Genomic DNA, 8270 nt, shown 5'->3' on the forward strand with positions numbered 1-8270 from the left:
TAAATATTTAAAAATATTCATGTGTTGTGTTTGTCTCTTCAGCATACTTAAAAAAGGTCACACAAATAAATTTTCTTAAATTTATATATATTACCATATTCTTTTATATGTTTATAATATATTAAAATTATACATATTTAAAAATATTCATGTGTTGTGTTTGTCTCTTCAGCATATTGAAAATAGCTTACACAAAAAAAATCTTCTTAAATTTATATATATTACCATGTTCTTTTATATGTTTATAATATATTAACATATTAATATATTAGTTATCACTATATGAAAATATATTAATGAATCCTGTGACCGTTATTGGCTGATTGCGTGAATTCATGAATTTGTTACAAACTCGTTTTTAGAATTAAATCAATTAAGTGTGCTCTTTCTACTGCGCTAACGCATGTAACTCATAAACATTATATTTTTCAACATCAATGTTTGTTTAGTTTTTCTTGATATATCTTGGAGAAAATTATTAGAATTAAAAAAAGGATCAAGCTTGATCAAAAGGAGAAGGATCAAACTTGAGGAAAAAAAAAAAAAAAGTAAGATACGTAATTCATGCACTTCTTTAACATGGAGTTATTTAATACATACTTAGTTTGTGATGCATACTCATCTATCTATTGAGGATGAATATGCATGAAACATGAGAGACAGTTATGGGGGTGGGTTTGATGAAGACATTAAATATTTCCCAGCGCTAACACGATTTACAGAAACCAGTACAGATATACTCTATATTATTTCTCAAGCCATTTGAGTCTGTCACAAAATATAAAATTAGGAAAATCTAAGGCCCGGTAGAAGAAATAAGAACAAAACTTTAATAACACATCCAAGTTTTGCAAAGGACGAAGACATTTCAAAAAGAGTGAAAGAATATTTACGCATTAGTCATATCACTTATTCATACTTTGAGATACTTTTGATTGAAAAAGTTGATGTAGCATAGCAAGTGGAATGTTAACCAATCCGGGGCATATAAGTGATGTTATTGTTTGAGAAATTTTGGAGGATAAAAGGCAAGAGCCCCTGCATACAACAACCCCTCTCTCTCTCTCTCTCTCTCTCTCTCTCTCTCTCTCTCTCTCTCTCTCTCTCTCTCTCTCTCTCTCTCATGGCCACACATAACACGGCCATACAACTGTCCTATTGACCTATCTCTCAGATCGTTGTTCGGCTGCTTAGCTACATACAACCGAGCATTTTCTTGATTCATCAATTATTCAGTGAAGTTTTTGGAGACATTTTTTTCATATAAAAACATTTGATTCTATGTTCAGTTTGGATTTTTTTATTATATTGTTTAATTAGGTGGATTATGCGAAAATTAGTATTTGGATGTTAGGGTAACCTTAAGGTGATGTTTAAGAACGAATTGAGTGAGTCTGGGATTGAATACAAAGCTTGAAAGGCTCCCATGAGTGAAATGGTTTAAGTTGCCTATATTTTATTTTATCTTTAAGTTTTATCAAGTTATATGGTTAGATTTACAAATTTGATCCGCTCAACAAAAAATCTCAAGTATTTTGATAAAACTCTAGATAAAAGGGAATATAGGCAACTCGAAGCATATACACACATATACACGCAATGTTCTGCTTGCTAAATAGATTTAAGAATCTGTATTATACTTCTCTATTTCTATTGAAGAATATCTTGAAGCAAATAATTAAAGCACTCCATTCGTCAAAAATTAACTTAACACATCAAAGATAATCATTTATTGGCTGCCCATTTCTACTATAATCAATTCACTTTACAAACTCGAGTACATCATTTCAATGCATAAATATTATGAGACTTGTTCAGGATTTAAATTGACATCACAATATTGTTGTCAACAAAGAATTAATTTGGTTCATTAGCAAATTCATTAATATTTTTTGTTTGTTGCAGTCGATACAAAAAATGAGTGCAATTGATTAAAGAAACAATATCAAACTCAAGTAATGATGTCTTTTCTAACTGGTCAAAACGATAACAGCTTTTTTAATTTAAATAGGTTTATAATTATCAGCAAAGGAAAAACTAATGGAAAATATAGCAAACCTCTTTGAATTCTAAAAAATCAAGGAATTTTCTCAAAAAAAAAAATTCAGGAGTTATCAACAACCCTTAAACTCTTCCTTAAATTAATTGCACTTTTCCCCTATAGTTTGCCAATTGTGCGATTTTGCACCCCATAGTTTTAAACGAGCGATTTTGCCCCCTATAGTTTCCCCCCTTTCTGATTTTATGGTCCCCATGACATTTAGTGCTGATATGTGTGTTTTTTTATCAATTAATGTGTGCCACGTGTGTAATTCCATTTTTTTAAAATAAAAAAAAATGGTATTTTTCAGATTTTGAGAGAAGGAGGCACGTGATATTTCTTCTTAAAATCTGAAAAATCACGTGCTCCTTCTCTCAAAATCTGAAAATAAAAAATGGAATTACACACGTGGCACACATTAATTGATAAAAAAACCAGCACTAAATGTCATGGGGACCATAAAATCACAAAAGGGGAAAACTATTGGGGGCAAAATCGCTCGTTTAAATCTATAGGGTGCAAAATCGCACAATTGGCAAACTATAGGGGGGAAAAGTGCAATTAAGCCAAAAAATAAAACCCTTAAACTCTATTCACATCTATCATTCTCTTGATTTCTATCTTTCACACGGTGCATGTCTAACCGCACTTTTTGAGCCTATCTTTTTTATTGGGAATAAGAGTTTTTTTATAGACGGGAGATGTGAATTTGAATTTGTTGAGACCTCCTTTCTTCTATTTTTCTTATGGATAAAAGTGAATTTCAATAACCATCTCTACCCCCTTCTCCTTTTCTTATGGGTTGTCTCTCTTTCTCTACATCAACGTCATTAGTGTGGTCGCATTGTCTACTCTCTTCCTCCGCGGATACGTCTTAAAGCCTTGATGTTACCATCGCATTGCAGCCCATTTGCTCTTTTTTTTTTAATTCCTCTTAAGTGAGTCCATAGAGAGTCCATGGAGGAGTAACAAGTGAGTTTTATATTCTTCAAGTATATGCAGAATTGATTAAACAACCTAAATGTTGTTTGGATAGTTTTTAGAGTAAATTACACTCCCCTCCCCTCAAAGATGCTTGAATTACACTCCCCTCCCCTCTTAAGTTAAAATATACACTCCCCTCCCCTCTTATTCAAAACATATTAGAAAAAATTTCACTCCCCTCCCCTAAGAGAAGCTTGAATTAGATCCTCCTCCCCTCTTATGTTAAAATCTACACTTTACCCCCTAAATATTCTTTTTTACTATTTCTAATAATCTAGCAAAAAATAATAATTTGACACACTTAAAAATAAAAATAGTATTGCAGGTCTATTTTAGTTTAATAAAAAATTGAATACATATTTTTCACTAATTAACATGTAGTTTTAAACCCTATTATAAAATATGAAACAACCCAAAACAAAATTAAAATATGTGAAAAATTACTAAAATCATTAAAGCATGATTATTTAAAAGTTAATTTTATACTCTAATTTATAAAATCAATAGCAATATATTTAAATTTAATTACCATTGACATCTAAACTATAAAGAAATGAATCAATTTTTCTTAAATGGTGATTCAAAATTAATATATATTATAAGAATATTTATTTATGTTCAAATAGATTAAAGTGTAGTGCATATTTAATTATTAAGGGAGGGGTTTGTAATTCAAGCATCTTATAAGGGTTCATTCTCTCTGATCACAACCCTTTTCCACCGCCGCCGCGCCTACTCCATCCAAATCCAAAACCGATCTGCTCCGATGTAGTATTAATGGATGGTGGTGCGACGAGCTTCACCCTCCGCACCACCAACGTCCCTCTCCCTGTCTGTCGATGGCTACATGGGGATATTTGAGATCGACGTTGTCGCTGGTATGAGTTTCTTGCGCCGCCATCGTTCTGCTTGTATTTGACAACAACCATCTGGTTCAGATGTGGGTTGTTGTTTGCCATTACGAAATGGGTCAATTGTTGTCGTCTGTGGCGGCGGTCGTCCCACTGTTTTCCTTATCAGGTGCGATTCGTTTTGGTTTTCTTGCTGCCGGGAACTTGTTGCTGTGTTGATGCTCCCCCTGTCAAATTTTGATTCTTCCAGACCTGTTGAGGTCTGCAGTTTTCTTGGTATGGTTCGTCGACAGACACAACAAAAGTGTTTTTGGTGGTTGTACTCGTTATTGAATCTGGTTCGGTCCGTAGGGATTGAACTTGGACTGTTAGGCCATAAATGGCTATGAATTTGTTGTGGTTTATCACAACAAATGGTTGGTGATGTGGATTCGTTAACTACCGTGTTGGCGGTCGAATCCACTCCCCACCCTCAAGAATTTTGGTCTGATGCTAAGTCGAGACTCTAAAAGGTTAGTTCAGACTATTTTGGACTCGAAAGAGTCGGTAATGCTTGTTACTAATGGTGCAGGGAGCTGATGGCACGTGATCCTTTATGTGTTGACAGCGGGTTCATTCGCCAACTTATAGGCCTAGTTGGTGCTCACAAACATTGTTTGTTAGTCTTACTAGGGTTGAATCGAGTGTATGTTCTTAACATGTTTGTAATGCCCGTTTGGGTTGGCTTGCACGTCTTTTTTTACTAGGTTAGGTTATGCCCCCCCAGATTTTTTTCTGTACTTTTTCCTTTTTTAATAATATATATGAGCATGTGACTCTTGATGTCACTCTGCTCTGGCCTTATCAAAAAAAAAAAAAAAGGAGTATAAATTTAACATAAAAAAAAATATTGAGGCAGTAAAGTGTATATTTTAACTTAAGAGGGGAGGGGAGTGTAATTTAAGCATCTTTGAGGGGAGTGGAGTGTAATTTACTCTAGTTTTTATCAAAATTGCTTTTGAATGTATAATTTACTAAAATGGACATAGCTAATTTCAAGTAAATGTGCTTAGTCGAATGTATATGTAGATCAATACTAAATGTAGATATATTATTTAATTTAAATAAATAAATTTTCTATATATTAATTTAAAACATAATAAATACGATCACTAAACTAATTTTTTTACAAAATATGTTCATATATTTTATATTTTTTGATAAAATATATTTAAGTTAAATAATACTAGAGTTAGTTGCCAAAAATGATAAAATATAGCGTAAATGAAATGTAAAAGAAAAAATACAGTAAATTTGAATGGGGACACCGTAAAGAAAAATTCAAAATTTGGTAAGTCACGACCATAAATATTTTTGGGGGCTAATTTGGTTCGTTAACTTTTCTAATTAAATTTGGTTCATCAAATTAAATTACAAAACAAAAAGAAGGAGAATTGATAAAGGCCAATAAAGGAAAATAATAGGTTGTAATAATCGAAATAGAAAATTTAATGTAGAATTGATTCTAGAAAAGCTATAAGCTAGGATTTGTAGCTTTAAGAATAATTTATTTTGGAGGATAGAATCAATTCTTAAAAGTGAAACTAAACACCATTAAAAACTCAGTTTTTCACTTTTGAAGGTTGTAGAATCACTTCTTGGTGTTGAAAAGTCAAACCAAACAGGCTCTTAGTGTGTGTTTGGTATGGCGGTGGCGAGAATTGATTTTGATAGAATTAAGTTTGAGAGAATTGATTTTGGTTAAAAGTGAGTTGAATGTGAATTGATTTATGTTTGGATACACTTTATTAGAAGTGATTCTTGTGGATTGATGTTGTTTGGATAGTTTGAATCAAATTTGGTTTTGAATATATAATGACTAAACTATCCTTTTAGTTGTATTTTTTAGAACATCTTTTTCATTGTATTTAAAACTAAATATGTCATCTTTATTTTAGATAATTATTTCAACTTGTCATAAATGGATTTTTTTTTTCTCAAAAGTTCATTTTTAAATAATATTAATTAATTAGAGTTATAATTTATATATTTTTATCATTTTAGGTAACGATTTATAGTTAGTTTTAAAATATTACTAAAATTGATTGTAATTATTATAACTAATAAATTCCCTAATAAAAACAAATAAATAAATCTTCTTATAAAAGAAACTAATAAATAAATTTCAACTCTTTTGTTTAAAATTGGACATTTTATGAAAAAATAAAAAAAGGATTGGGCTTTCATCCATTACCCTTATTCTTTGTCTTCTCAAACTAAGGGAAAAGCTCATTGTATAATAGAAACAACTCCATAAAAGCACCGAGTTTTTTTTCTGAACGGCCATAAAAGAACATAAATCATACAAAATCAAAATTTTGATTTATTTTCTTTGTTTCAAGTTTCAAGTTTAATTTATCATGTTGTTCCCCTCTTCTCTCTATTTCTCCTGTAAATCTGAAACAGATCTGCAATCTTTATGTAGGAAAATGGGGAAGATAATGTGGGTATTTTGGTAAAGCACCTGCCACTTGAGAAATTAAAGCCAAAACCATGTTTTCTCTGCCGCAGAAGCTAGGAACAAGCTTCAATAGAACTGGCGTTTTGAGTCCTAAACTATGTTTCCTAAAATCAGTTTTCATTCATCCAAACAAGATAAAAAATGTTGAAACCACGTTTGAGAAAGTAAACACAGGTTTGGCTGAAAACAACGTGTGGCCAAACACAAACTTAGTGTTTCCTTTTTTGTTTCCTGAGTTAAAGTTCTGTTCAAATTCTCCAAGCTGGGAAAAGGCAGAAGCTTTGGCATTGAAGAATAGTCTAGAATCTGTCACTCTTTCGTAACTGACTGCGGAGGATCAGGCATCATTATGGTGGTGGCGAGATCGTAGAAATGGGGAAGCGCCCCTATGCCAATAAGCCCATATGAGATGGTATTATGTCACTCTTTCGTAACTGACTGTGGAGGATCAGGTATCATTATGGTGGTGGCGAGATCGTAGAAATGGGGAAGCGCCCCTAGGCCAATAAGCCCATATGAGATGGTATTAACCCCTTAGCAGAGTATTAATGATACAGTTCCATTGAATCCTCCTAATAAAGACTTTAAAAGGGGGTGAGGTTTAGCACGGGAATGGTAAGTTCTTTTCCATGATGGGAAAGTTTAACAAGAGCCATAGATTTAATAGTAATTTATTCGGATGGCTGAGATCTATTCCTTGGTAAAGGTTGTAACCTTTTGATTGGTATTGGGAAACAAAAAACTCTACCCCACCAAATGATTGAATAACAATTTTCAAAAAAACAAGTTTACTATTTTTCCGGAATCTACAACAACATTTACGAATAAAATTTGAACAAGATACACACTAATAAGCATCTCTAGAAATTACATGAACAAAATTTACCCAGAAAATATGTGATAAACATATGTCCAGAATGACATACGACTTCTATGTCATTATCTTTTTCTTTTTTTAACAAAACCAACATTAATTGAAATTAATGAGAAACAAGATTTGCCATATCTTTTTGGATATGGATTTGCATGAGGGAAGTGCCGTGTCCAAGTCTTTCAGAATCCCTAAAGCTTCCGCAAGTTACTTGAATACTAATGTAAGCATACAAAAACTTAAACATTGCCCGGACAAAAAAGGGTTGATTAACTCCATCTTTCAAAAGCTTAAACATTTACCTAGAAAAAATACATTGACGTTGATTCTGCCCAGAAAATACATAGTTTCAACGGTATAATATCACATAGAACATAATGTAACCGAAAAGTTTTTTTCGTTGGGTTTTTCGATTTTAGCAGTAAAATATAAGAGAAATTGGCTTATACGTTCTAGAAAAGAAGAGAAATTGAAGCGGTTCAAAAGTAAATGGGGAGGTGTAATGGATAAAATACAAACAACATTAAAAAACTAATTTCAATTTTTTTCTTTCTTTTCCAAAACAAGTTGCAAACCACCAGGTGTCCTAGAAAAGGGCACTTTCCCATGGTGGGAAAGAACTACCCATTCCCAGGCTAAATGTCACCTTAAAAGGGTTGTTGTCACAAAAAAATATTGTATTTTTTGTCACAAAATTATATTTCATTTTACATTTATTCAATCTCTCATTTTATCTTTATCTCTCTTCTTATTTACATCAACTATCTATTATATTTATCACATAATTTTTTCTATCACCTTTTCTCTCTCAAATTGTAAATTGAGTTTTTGAGTATGTAAACACTACTAAAAAAACAAAAATTAGTGAGAGATATTTAGTGAGGGAAAACATGAAATCTCTCTCTAATTCCGTCACTAAATTTTGCGACAAAGGAATTTGTGAGGAATTTCATTTTTTCCGTCACTAATTTCCTTCACTAATTTTGCTTTTTCTAGTAGTGAAAATCATTTCCTATTTCATTT

The sequence above is a fragment of the Medicago truncatula genome, chromosome 8 (assembly GCF_003473485.1).
Source record: "Medicago truncatula cultivar Jemalong A17 chromosome 8, MtrunA17r5.0-ANR, whole genome shotgun sequence".
NCBI lineage: Eukaryota > Viridiplantae > Streptophyta > Magnoliopsida > Fabales > Fabaceae > Medicago > Medicago truncatula.